Source organism: Schistocerca piceifrons, chromosome 11, assembly GCF_021461385.2.
Source record: "Schistocerca piceifrons isolate TAMUIC-IGC-003096 chromosome 11, iqSchPice1.1, whole genome shotgun sequence".
Lineage (NCBI taxonomy): Eukaryota > Metazoa > Arthropoda > Insecta > Orthoptera > Acrididae > Schistocerca > Schistocerca piceifrons.
Genome location: NC_060148.1, coordinates 3,344,963 through 3,358,895, shown reverse-complemented (window position 1 = coordinate 3,358,895; position 13,933 = coordinate 3,344,963). Strand labels below are relative to the sequence as shown.

General features: G+C 42.4%; 1 protein-coding gene across 1 annotated transcript in view; it reads right to left on the bottom strand.

Annotated features, from left to right (window-relative positions):
- Positions 1–13,933, bottom strand: part of LOC124719895 (tyrosine-protein phosphatase non-receptor type 11-like) — a 299,365-nt gene that overhangs the window by 266,606 nt on the left and 18,826 nt on the right. The window contains exon 2 of the mRNA XM_047245075.1: positions 454–632. The gene's annotated coding sequence lies outside the window, so the exon portion shown is untranslated. The remainder of the gene's footprint in view (positions 1–453; positions 633–13,933) is intronic.

The window sequence follows — 13,933 nt, the reverse complement described above, 5'->3', positions numbered from 1 at the left end:
GCGGAGCTCACCATTTCCGGCACAGTCGAGAGGACCAACTGCGGACCTCCGGTACAGACCCGAGTGGACCATCTGAATCGGAGGCTCAGATGCTTGCGCCGTAGGGTGGTGGGGTATCGAGTTCTGCTGAATAGGTCGGGTGCCCACTGCGTGCAGGAGGTGGCTACACAGGTACCAGCGGATGTGTGGCATGGACTTTGTGGTTGTTTAGGTTAGACGGTGTCAGAAAAAAAATGGTTTCAGTCTCAAAGGGTGCACGTCAACCACAGGAAGAGCTTAGATACAGGAACCAACGGTATAACAGGTGTAAACTGTCATAGTTGTGTTCGAAAAGTACCAGAGCTCAAAGAACTAATAGAGAGCACTGTGCACAACTATTGCAAACAACACTTAATTTTCCTACAAATATCATAGCCTTTACACTGACTGCCTCAACTAGAGACAGAGACGTACCTGAGCCGACGCCCAGCTTCCTGCCGCCCCCCGTTATGGCTCCGACGAGGCGACCCCAGGCGGACAACCAGTCCTGGTGGTGGTGGTGGTGGTGGTTGTGGTTGTGGTGCGGGCGGTGGGCCGAGGTGGGGCTGCCGCGGCGGTCCGACTGGCTGCGACTGCGCTGCCTCTCCTGAGGGCTGCTGCAACAAACAACACTGCTGAGCAACTCTACACGTGTACCAACTTACCGTCCAACCAATTTTGTGGCAGCCTCTACTGTGGACCACTGGGAACATCCACCACAGGTAAGAAGCTTCGACTACAGGGCTCTACACACATACCAATTTATCAGCCGACCGACCAACCAAACAATTTTGTGGCAGCCTCTTGTGCAGAATGGTAGGAACAACCACCTCCGGTAAGCAGTTCCGAATAAAGGCCGCTACACACACACACACACCAATTTATCGGCCGACCAACCACCACTGCTGAGCAACTCTACACACGTGCCAACTTATCGTCCAACCAATGAACCTACCAACCAAACAACAAACCAATTTTGTGGCAGCCTCTTCTGCGGACTGGTGGGAACAACCACCACCACCACCACCACCACCACCACCACCACCACCACCACCACAGGTAAGGAGCTGTAATATTCCTGGCTTAGTCAACCATCACATTAGGCTCCAAGAAGCTGTTCCCAGAACAGTGGAGATGCAAGAAGTATACAGATGACGAAATGTGGTGTGAGGTACCTGTGACAGATGTTAGATTCGGTACCATTCCCGCGAGAAAGACCGCCTGCATAATGCTACTGCCCTGTAATTGGCTGCTGTGTTCGGAGCAAAGGCGCCAAAACGTCAAAGCGTAGTTATTATTATTATTATTATTATTATTATTATTATTATTATATTATTATTATTTTGTTATTATTATTTCTTTCCTTTCTCAGACGTTATGTCTGGTTAAAAATGGAAAGTGACGTGGACCTTGATCAAGCGTGACTTCCTTTTAACTGTACGGTATGTATCACACGCCATTTAAGAACTTTCGGGTAGTTGAACATGTATCAATAATTACAGATTTCTGTAGTTGTATATATACGTTTGGATGTAGCTGTATTGCGTTGATGTACTGGTGCATATTGTGTGGTATGACTCCTGTAGTTGATAGTATAATTGGTATAATGTCAACTTTATCCTGATGCCACATGTCCTTGACTTCCTCAGCCAGTCGGATGTATTTTTCAATTTTTTCTCCTGTTTTCTTTTGTATATTTGTTGTATTGGGTATGGATATTTCGATTAGTTGTGTTAATTTCTTCTTTTCATTGGTGAGTATGATGTCAGGTTTGTTATGTGGTGTTGTTTTATCTGTTATAATGGTTCTGTTCCAGTATAATTTGTATTCGTCATTCTCCAGTACATTTTGTGGTGCATACTTGTATGTGGAACGTGTTGCTTTATAAGTTTATGTTGTAAGTCAAGCTGTTGATGTATTACTTTTGCTACATTGCCATGTCTGCTGGGGTATGTCAGGTCCCCAGAGGATTTAATTGACAAAATGACATAGCTATTCATAATGTAAAGGTTCAGCCAGTATTTCTTACGCGGACGCCGAGCAGTACCGCAGACACGGAAGGGAAAGTGTCACACAGTACAACTAGCCTGAGCTAGTAAACACGTCGAGGATACGAACAGCGCGTCTCTCGGACCTTGGGGGGTGAGAAGGAACTTTCCGTCCGGGACTCGGCCCGACATATCGAAACCAATGTAGGTCCACAGCGACGACAACGTCCGGGAAGACCGAAAAATAAGTTAGAGAAAGCGCATGCGAGGGCTGTGTCCGAGCAGGGCAGACCTTCACAATGGGTATTTAAGGGCATCCACGAGCAGCAAGAAGCAGAGTCGTCGCAGAAGTCGAAGAGGGTACAAGCAGCGCCCAAGGCCCGGCAGCATCGAGAAGGTAGCAGCCGCTACTGATGAGTTTATAGTAACTGCAACTACGAGAAGACGGTGATGCTCTGGTGGAGTCAACTACAACTGTCAGTTAAGTAGAAGTTTTTACCGTGGAATAGTTTTGAACAGGGACAGTTTGTCTCTGTCTCAAGTAGTCTCTACAGCTAGTTTCAACAATAGAAGGAACAAGCCACTAGCTGGTGCTTGTCTCCTGTGGATAGTATCAGGGTCCTTTGTTTAAACGAGGAGTAAAGTGGAGATTCTGGCTGAATCTATAGAAGTATACAGAGTAAGGGGAAGGGTCTGACACCTCACATATTCTTTGTGATATTAATTTAATAAATTACGTTAAAGGAGAAATCTCGCCTTACTGTTTTCAGTGCTGCCAATTCACCCATTGTACCCGCTACCTATTGGAAGTATTGTATAAGGTATCTACACCTCCTACACGCCCTTAGACAGTCCAGGAGATTCTACTCCCTCTCATCTCTGTAATAAAGACTAGTTAAAGGGAACCGCAAACCCATAATTGTCGTCAACGTCCCGATTGCGCCACGCAGGCTCGACCAATTCTATATTGGTATCCGGGACCTGTGCCGGGACGCGACAGGTATTCTGTATTTGCTAGTATTGTACATCCGCTTGTGATGTGATCTACTAGTTCCATTTGTTGTTTGCAAAGTCTGCATTTATCTGTTGTGGTACTGGGATCTTTAATAATATGCGTGCAGTAATATCTGGTGTTTATTGTTTGATCCTGTATTGCAATCACGAATCCTTCCGTCTCACTGTATATATTGCCTTTTCTTAGCCACGTGTTGGATGCATGTTGATCGATGTGTGGCTGTGTTAGACGATACGGGTGCTTGCCATGTAGTCTTTTCTTTTTCCAATTTACTTTCTTCGTATCTGTTGATGTTATGTGATCTGAAGGGTTGTAGAAGTGGTTATGAAATTGCAGTGGTGTAGCCGATGTATTTATAAGAGTGATTGCTTTGTGTATTTTTTTCTAGTTTCTGCTTGTTCTATGAAGAATTTTCTTAAATTGTCTACCTGTCCATAATGTAGGTTTTTTATGTCGATGAATCCCCTTCCTCCTTCCTTCCTGCTTAATGTGAATATTTCTGTTGCTCAATGTATGTGATGTATTCTATATTTGTGGCATTGTGATCGTGTAAGTGTATTGAGTGCTTCTAGGTCTGTGTTACTCCATTTCACTACTCCAAATGAGTAGGTAAATATTGGTATAGCATAAGTATTTATAGCTTTTGTCTTGTTTCTTGCTGTCAATTCTGTTTTCAGTATTTTTGTTAGTCTTTGTCTATATTTTTCTTTAGTTCTTCTGTAATATTTGTATTATCTATTCCTATTTTTCGTCTGCATCCTAGATATTTATAGGTATCTGTTTTCTCCAGCGCTGCTATGCAGTGGCTGTGGTTATCCAAGATGTGATCTTCTTGTTTAGTGTGTTTTCCCTTGACTATGCTATTTTTCTTACATTTGTCTATTCCAAAAGCCATATTTATATCATTGCTGAATACTTCTGTTATCTTTAGTAATTGGTTGAGTTGTTGATTTGTTGCTGCCAGTAGTTTTAGATCATCCATGTATAGCAAATGTGAGATTTTGTGTGGGTATGTTCCAGTAATATTGTATCCATAATTTGTATTATTTAGCATGTTGGATAGTGGGTTCAGAGCAAGGCAGAACCAGAAATGACTTAATGAGTCTCCTCAGTATACACCACGCTTAATCTGTATTGCTTGTGATGTGATAGTATTTGAATTTGTTTGGATATTAAGTGTGGTTATTATTATCATTATTATTATTATTAGTTAAACTACTCACTGGAATGACTTCGCTTTTTAATATAAATATGTCTCAACAGCTGACTATCAGTCAGTCATTTTAGAATTATTAAAAACAATTTAAATGAAAAACAAAAGACTGACGAAATTGCAGACGAAGCACTTCGGAAGCGTTCGGGTCACACCTTTTCTGGTATGCCGTGCAAAGTGTTTCGGGCTGTTCGTCACTCTGGACAAGGCAGTCGCGAAGAACAGACATGTCGTAAGTAGGCTCTTTAGGTTTTTATGTTGGTAACGTTACGTAGCGCTCTGTATGAAAATCACTGGCTGTGCTGTGTGCAGTCTGTGGCTGGTTGGACTCGTTGTTGGAATATTCGCTATTGTAGTGTTGGGCAGCTGGATGTGAACAGCGCGTAGCGTTGCGCAGTTGGAGGTGAGCCGCCAGCAGTGGTGGATGTGGGGAGAGAGATGGCGGAATTTTGAGGGCGGATTATTTGGACGTGTGTCCATCAGAGACAGTAAATTTGTAAAGATGGATATCATGAACTGATTATATATATATATACAAACTTTTGAACACTATTAAGGTAAATACATTGTTCTCTATCAAAATCTTTCATATGCTACGTATGCCTATTAGTAGTTAGTCCCTTCAGTAATTAGAATCTTTTATTTAGCTGGCAGTATTGGCGCTCGCTGTATTGCAGTAGTTTGAGTAACGAAGATTTTTGTGAGGTAAGTGATTCACGAAAGGCATAGGTTATTGTCGGTCAGGGCCACTCTTTTGTAGAGATTATTGAAAATCAGATTGCGTGGCGCAAAAAATATTGTGTGTCAGTTTAGTGATGATCAGAATAAGTGAAAACCGAAATGCCGGAGTACGGTCAGTTTTGCTTAGGTGTTTGAAAATTAAATAATGTAAGAGGTTTACCAGCACAGTAATTCATAAATTTTTCTAAGGGGACGTTTCAATGTTGTCTGTCGTAGGATGTGTTTCCAATTTTTATTTAAGTTCCTGTTCGTCACTCTGGATTAGGCAGTCGAGATGTACAGTCATGTTGTCTGTGGCAGGATGTCTTTGCCAGTATTCGGTATTAAATGATTCACTCCGGTAGTCGTGCCACGCCTACTACAGTAGTACAAGTTTATATGCCAACTAGCTCTGCAGATGATGAAGAAATAGATGAAATGTATGACGAGATAAAAGAAATTATTAAGGTATTAAAGAGAGACGAAAATTTAATAGTCATGGGTGACTGGAATTCGTCAGTGGGAAAAGGGAGAGAAGGAAACATAGTAGGTGAATATGGATTGGGGGGAAAATGAAAGAGGAAGCCGCATTGTAGAATTTTGCACAGAGCATAACTTAATCATAGCTAACACTTGGTTCAAGAATCATAAAAGAAGATTGTATACATGGAAGAAGCCTGGAGATACTGACAGGTTTCAGATAGATTATATAATGGTAAGACAGATATTTAGGAACCAGGTTTTAAATTGTAAGACATTTCCAGGGGCAGATGTGGATTCTGACCACAATCTATTGGTTATGAACTGCAGATTGAAACTGAAGAAATTGCAAAAAGGTGGGAATTTAAGGAGATCGGACCTGGATAAACTGAAAGAACCAGAGGTTGTAGAGTGTTTCAGGGAGAGCATAATGGAACAATTGACAGGAATGGGGGAAAGAAATACAGTAGAAGAAGAATGGGTAGCTCTGAGGGATGAAGTAGTGAAGGCAGCAGACGATCAAGTAGGTAAAAAGACGAGGGCTAGTAGAAATCCTTCGGTAACAGAAGATATATTGAATTTAATTGATGAAAGGAGAAAATATAAAAATGCAGTAAATGAGGCAGGCAAAAAGGAATACAAACGTCTCAAAAATGATATCGCCAGGAAGTGCGAAATGGCTAAGCAGGGATGGCTTGAGGACAAATGTAAGGATGTAGAGGCTTGTCTCACTAGGGGTAAGATAGATACTGTCTACAGGAAAATTAAAGAGACCTTTGGAGAGAAGAGAACCACTTGTATGAATATCAAGAGCTCAGATGGCAACCCAGTTCTAAGTAAAGAAGGGAAGGCAGAAAGGTGGAAGGAGTATATACAGGGTTTATACAAGGGCGATGTACTTGAGGACAATATTATGGAAATGGAAGAGAATGTAGATGAAGATGAAATGGGAGATAAGATACTGCGTGAAGAGTATGACAGAGCACTGAAAGACCTGAGTCGAAACAAGGCACCGGGAGTAGACAACATTCCATTAGAATTACTGATGGCCTTGGGAGAGCCAGTCATGACACAACTCTACCATCTGGTGAGTAAGATGTATGAGACAGGCGAAATACCCACAGACTTCAAGAAGAATATAATAATTCCAATCCCAAAGAAAGCAGGTGTTGACAGATGTGAAAATTACCGAACTATCAGTTTAATAAGTCACAGCTGCAAAATACTAACACGAATTCTTTATGTAGACTTAGAGAAAGCTTTTGACAACGTTAACTGGAATACTCTCTTTCAAATTCTGAAGGTGGCAGGGGTAAAATACAAGGAGCGAAAGGCTATTTACAATTTGTACAGAAACCAGATGGCAGTTATAAGAGTCGAGGGGCATGAAAGGGAAGCAGTGGTTGGGAAAGGAGTGAGACAGGGTTGTAGCCTCTCCCCGATGTTATTCAATCTGTATATTGAGCAAGGAGTAAAGGAAACAAAAGAAAAATTCTTAGTAGGTATTAAAATTCATGGAGAAGAAGTAAAAACTTTGAGGTTCGCCGATGACGTTGTAATTCTGTCAGAGACAGCAAAGGACTTGGAAGAGCAGTTGAACGGAATGGAGAGTGTCTTGAAGGGAGGATATAAGATGAACGTCAACAAAAGCAAAACGAGGATAATGGAATGTAGTCAAATTAAATCGGGTGATGCTGAGGGGATTAGATTAGGAAATGAGACACAAAGTAGTAAAGGAGTTTTGCTATTTAGGGAGTAAAATACCTGATGATGGTCGAAGTAGAGAGGATATAAAATGTAGACTGGCAATGGTAAGGAAATCGTATCTGAAGAAGATAAATTTGTTAACATCGAGTATAGATTTAAGTGTCAGGAAGTCGTTTCTGAAAGTATTTGTATGGAGTGTAGCCATATATGGAAGTGAAACATGGACGATAAATAGTTTGGACAAGAAGAGAATAGAAGCTTTTGAAATGTGGAGCTACAGAAGAATGCTGAAGATAAGATGGGTAGATCACATAACTACTGAGGAGGTATTGAATAGGATTGGGGAGAAGAGAAGTTTGTGGCACAACTTGACCAGAAGAAGGGATCGGTTGGTAGGACATGTTCTGAGGCATCAAGGGATCACCAATTTAGCATTGGAGGGCAGCTTGGAGGGTAAAAATCGTAGAGGGAGACCAAGAGATGAATACACTAAGGAGATTCAGAAGGATGTAGGTTGCAGTAGTTACTGGGAGATGAAGAAGCTTGCACAGGATAGAGTAGCATGGAGAGCTGCATCAAACCGGTCTCAGGACTGAAGACCACAACAACAACAACAGTCGTGAGGCACAGACACGTGCCACAAATGGTGTAAAGATACATTTTCGTAAACATTGTGTTCGATCATGTGCTTTGCTGTATCGGAAGGTGTTGTGTTAAGATCGTATAGTCTTCTCGTGTTGGAACCTCGCTAAAAGTCAGTTCCAGCCTCAAGATACAGAACCTACGACCTGCGTGCTGTTTTCTGCGCTGGGGACATCAACTTTAAGACAGCACGTTAGTGAACCGTAACGGAACCTTGGTGTTCCGCACAGTGCAGTGGAAACAACCGGGCGCCTGACGCGCACTGCACGCACAGAGCAGCAAACGTGCTCAGCGGCGCGTCACCTGCAGTAATGCAGAGCAGGTAGAGGACGACGAAAGCTATTAACGCCGACAATCAATTCATTCTTCCTTTCTTGCCGTAGAGCTCCGAATAAAGGCCTCTACACACGTACGAATTTATCGGCCGACCAGCCAACCAATTCTGTGGCAGCCACGACACGTCCTGAACAACTGCACTCAGCGATTGTTCACATCGCAGGTTGCAAACTGTTGACAGTAAATTCGCTTAGTTTCTTTTTATTTTTTTACACAGAAAGCATTCCTAGAATCTGCTATGTCTGTTTCTGAGCTAACAAAGCTTTAAAAAAATAAAAAATAAGAACAATTAAAAAACAAGAAATAAAATAAAACCCTGAGAGAAAGCTGTGCGCTTATGCAAATAAAGATATTCACCCGCGGTCCTTTTACATAACGACGTAGGAAGAAGACTATAAATTATTAATTATCACAGAATGGATGCAACATGTTTTTCGGAGCTGCTGAACATCATGAAATCATTTCTAATGAAAAGAAATGCAGTCATTAGATTGGCTGTAAGCTGCGAGGAGACGCTGTTAGCAAAATTCCAGTTTCTGCCACTGGTAAAAGTTACGACGATCTCAAATTCAGACCTGTTGTATCTTCACAATTACAACCGGAAATGATTCGCGAAACCTGCTCGATTTATAGTTGGCTGAAGAAATACTACTTTATCGAGGTAATGCAAAACATATGGAAAGTTAAACAAATGATGTTCCAGCATACTTTATTACCGTATGTTTGTAGCATTAACAGTCGTACTAAAAAAAAAATAGGGCCACTGCCAAGGGGCAGGTGACCATGAGAAGGAGATGGAATAACCAACGAAAGGATAATGTTCTACGGATCGGAGCGTGGGACGTCAGAAGTCGGAGCGTGGTAGCGAAGATAGAAAACCTGAAAATGGAAATGCAAAAGCTCAACCTAGATTAGTTGGGGTCCGTTAAACGATATGAAAAGAATAAAAAAAATTCTGGACAGTTGAGTACAGGATGAAAACAACAGCAGCAGAACACGGTATAGCTAGGGTAGGATTCATTGTGAGTGGGAAAATAGGACAGAGAGTGAGTAACTGTGAACAGTTGAGTTATAGGGTTGTTCTCATCTGATTCGACAGCAAACCAACACCTACAAGAATAGTTAAGGTATACATGCCGACGTCGCAAGTCGAAAATGAAGATATAGTACGTGAGCATATTGAACGGTAATTCGGTACGTAAAGGGAGATGAAAATCTGATAGTCGTGGTGGAGTGGAATGCGGTTGTAGGATAAGGAAGGGTAACGGGACAACATGAGCTTGCTGAAAGTTCTGCAATAAACTTCGGCTAATATTAGCGAATACTCTGTTCAAGAATCACAAGGGGAGGAGGTATACTTGGAAAAGGCCGCAGATACTGAAAGGTTTCAGTTAGATTACATCATGGTCAGGCAGATTCCGAAATCACACATCGGAAAGTCGGGAGTACTCAGGAGAACAATTTAGTTGTGATGAAGAAAAGGCTGAACTTTAAGAGACTAGTCAGGAAGAACCTATGCGCAAAGAACTGGAATATGCAAAGGCATGAGGAGAGACGCTTAAGTTCTCCGAGGCTTTGGATACTGCCACAATGAATAGTTCAATAGGCAGTTCAGTTCAAGAGGAACTGAATTTTTTAAAAAGGACCATTACAAACGTGGGAAACAAAACCGTAGGTACAAGGAAGAGAACTCCGAGGAAACTGTGGACAACAGATGAAATACTTGAGCTGTGCGGCGAAATGAGGAAGTACAAAAATGTTTGGTGAAATCAAGAGATACAAGTCATTTAGAAACCAAATGAACGGGAAGTGCAAGGAAGCCAAGGTTGCATCAAAAATGTGAAGAAATCGAGAAGGAAATGATCCTCGGACGCACTGATTCAGTTTATAGGAAGGTGAAAGCAAAATCAGGTGTAATTAGAACCATGTGCGGTAACATCAAGAGCGCAATGGGAATTCCACTTTAAAAGCCGAGCAGAGAGCGGATACGTGGAAGGAGTATATTGAAGGGCTGTATGTGGTGGGAGATTTGTCTAACGAGACAGAAGAAGAAACAGGAGTCCATGTAGAAGAGATGGGGGATCCAGTAACAGAATCGGAATTTAAAGGAGCTTCGGAAGACTTAAGGTCAAATAAGGCAGAATGGACAGATAACATTCCACCCGAATTCCTAAAATCATTGGCAGAAGTCGTAACAACAGGATTATTCACGTCGATGTGTTGTATGCATGAGACTGGCGACATACCATCAAAGTTTCGGAACAACATCAGCCACTTAATTCCGAAGAGTGCAAGAGCCGACTAGTATGAGAAATGCCGCACAATCAGCTTAATAGCTCATGTATCCAAGCTGCTGACAAGAATAATATACCGAAGAATGGAAAAGAAACTTGAGAATGCGTTAGTTTGACTTTAGGAAAAGTAAAGGCACCAGAGAGAGGCAATTCTGGCGTTGTGGTTGATAATGGAAGCAAGACTAAAGAAAAATCGAGGCACGTTCATTGGATTTGTTGACCTGCAAAAAGCGCTCGACCATGTAAAATGGGTCAAGACGTTCGAAATTGTGAGAAAAAAAAGAGAATAAGCCTTAGGCAAAAGACGGGTAATATGCAATATGTACAAGATCCTAGAGGGAACAATAAGAGTGGAAAACCAAGAACCAAGTTTTCGGATTGTAAGGCATGGATGTAGTCTTTCTACTGTTCAATCTGTACATCGATGAAGCAATGACAGAAATAAAAGTTCAAGAGTGGAATTAAAATCCGAAGTGAAAGTATATTAGTGATAAGATTCGCCGACGATATTCCTATCCTCAGTGACAGTGAAGAAGAATTACGGGGTGTGTTGAGTGGAATGAACAGACTAGTGAGTGCAGAATGTGCACCGAGCGTGAATCGAAGAAAGACGAAAGTAATGAAAGGCAGCAGAAAAGACTTAACAGCAGAACTGGGGATTACGAGGCAGACGGACTTAAGGAATAGTGCAACCTGGGCAGCAAAATAACCCAGGGCAGACGGAGCAAGGAGGACATTAAAAGCAAACTAGCACTGGCAGGAAGAGTATTCTTAGTCAAGGCAAGTCCACGGAACACAGGTCTTAATTTGAGGGAGAAATTTCTGAGAATATACGTTTGGAGCACTGTATTGTAGGGTAACGAAACATGGACTGTGGGAAGTTCCATGTGGCTTTTCGCGGATGATGCTGTAGTATACAGACAAGTTGCAGCATTAGAAAATTGTAGCGAAATCCAGGAAGATTTGCAGCGGATAGGCACTCGGTGAAGGGAGTGGCAACTGACCCTTAACATAGACAAATGTTATGTATTGCGAATACATAGAAAGAAGGATCCTTTATTGTACGATTATGTGATAGCGGAACAAACACTGGTAGCAGTTACTTCTGTAAAATATCTGGGAGTATGCGTGCGGAACGATTTGAAGTGGGATGATCATATAAAATTAATTGTTGGTAAGGCGGGTAGCAGGTTGAGATTCATTGGGAGAGTCCTTAGAAAATGTAGTCCATCAACAAAGGAGGTGGCTTACAAAACACTCGTTCGACCTGTACTTTAGTACAGTGTGGGATCCGTACCAGGTCGGGTTGACGGAGGAGATAGAGAGTATCCAAAGAAGAGCGGCGCGTTTCGTCACAGGGTTATTTGGTAGGCGTGATAGCGTTACGGAGATGTTTAGCAAACTCGAGTGGCAGACTCTGCAAGAGAGGCGCTCTGCATCGCGGTGTAGCTTGCTGTCCAGGTTTAGAGACGGTGCGTTTCTGGATGAGGTATCGAATACATTGCTTCCCCCTACTTATACCTCCCGAGGAGATCACGAATGTAAAATTAGAGAGATTCGAGCGCGCACGGAGGCTTTCCGGCAGTCGTTCTTCCCGCGAACCGTACGCGACTGGAACAGGAAAGGGAGGTAATGACAGTGGCACGTAAAGTGCCCTCAGCCATGCACCGCTGGGTGGCTTGCGGAGTGTAACTGTAGATGTAGATGTAGAAAACCCGAAAAAAAAATGAGAAAACAAGACTTTGAGATGTTACTGCGGAAGAATGTTGAAAATTAGGTGGACTGATTAAACGTAAGGAATGAGGAGGTTCTGAGCAGAATCGGAGAGAAAAAGGAATATATGGAAAACACTGGCAAGAAGGGACAGGATGATAGCACATGTGTTACGAAACAAAAAAAAAAAAAAAAATGGTTCAAATGGCTATGAGCACTTTGGGATTTAACATCGAGGTCATCCGTCCCCTAGACTTAGAACTACTTAAACCTAACTAACCTAAGGACATCACACACATCCATGCCCGAGGCAGGACTCGAGCCCGCGGCCGTAGCCGCAGCGTGGATCCGGACTGAAGCGCCTAGAACCGCTCGGCCACAGCGGCCGGCATCAGGGAATCACTTCCATGGTACTAGAGGCAGTTTTAGAGGGTAGAAACTGAACAGGAAGATGAAGACTGGAATACGTCCAGCAAATAATTCAGGACGTAGATTGAAAGTCTTACTCCGAGATGAAGAGGTTGACACAGGAGAGGAATTAGTGGCGGGCCGCATTAAACGAGTCAGAAGACCGATGCCTGAAAAAATAAGTAAATAGAAACGCGGAATTCCATCTGTAGAAGCTGTGCTTCGTTATGTATCACATCGGCCATTTTCAAGAGCGTATGTTTTTGGGCGCACACGAAGCAGGCGATCGTCAGTGGAGAAGTAGGTCGGACAACGCTACACACGATATTATCCGTTCATGGTTAAGAATAAACCTGACATAAACATTGCGCTATGTATTCTTCCGCGGTTGCTTGCACCTCATTGGATTTCCGTTTCACGTGGGACTGCAGTCAAGCTGCCTCGAAAACGATAGTAGTTTTGAGCTGTGCGTTACGCTCGCATCGACTTAGCGGTGCTACGGGACAACAGCTTTACCGGCGCGTTTAACTTTTACAGGAATGGCCGGTCAGATGGTACAGCTCCGAATGTTATTCAGTTTTTAAGCAGAATGAAATAATACACTGCAAATCTTCCACAATACGCTCCTTAGCCGACTGGGCAAAAACCGCAACACTTTATCGTTTTTAGCTAACGTACTGTTCTAATTAAAAACAAGAATGATGAAAATTCCTGACTGAACCACAGGGTAATTTTTTCTGCATAAGCTGCGTGTAACGTAAGAGACTATTGAAGGATTTCACCGTATAGTTAAATATTGAAGCCACTGAAGGTATTACTTACGTCTGATAATTTGTTGGCTCCTTCCTTACCCGAGCCCGAGAAATACATTTCAGTTCTGCAAGTGTCGCCTGCTACGTTCATAAGGAGCCTATCGACAGCAGAATCCACGAAGCGAATCAGGCGCAGCATTTTTTCGTCTTTCAAGACGAGCCGTTCTATATCCCGCCTGCGTTCGGCAGTGAAGTGTGAAAAAGCTGCGTGCGTTATTTCCAGTGCGTCAGGCAGTTTTAACAGTCTTGTTACTTCTCGGGCCAAATCCCGCAGCTTGGCTGCAGATCAGTTCTGCAGGGTTCGTATTGTAATGGTACGGCGGCACATGTAAAAATGCAGCATTTGTATGACGTGCTCGATGCTGTGAAAATGATTGTTTTCGTGTTTCTACGGTACTTATGTACCACTGTGGGTATAAAACGAAGGACATAGTCCAAATAAAAAGGATTTGGTTTTTCGTATTTGCCTTAAAAAACTAACTTGTTCTGTTTTCTTAATATAAACAACTATTATGAACAGTCTTTCATAAACCACCGATAATTAAGAATTTGTATTTGAAATGGAAACACGAATTTCGCGTCCAATA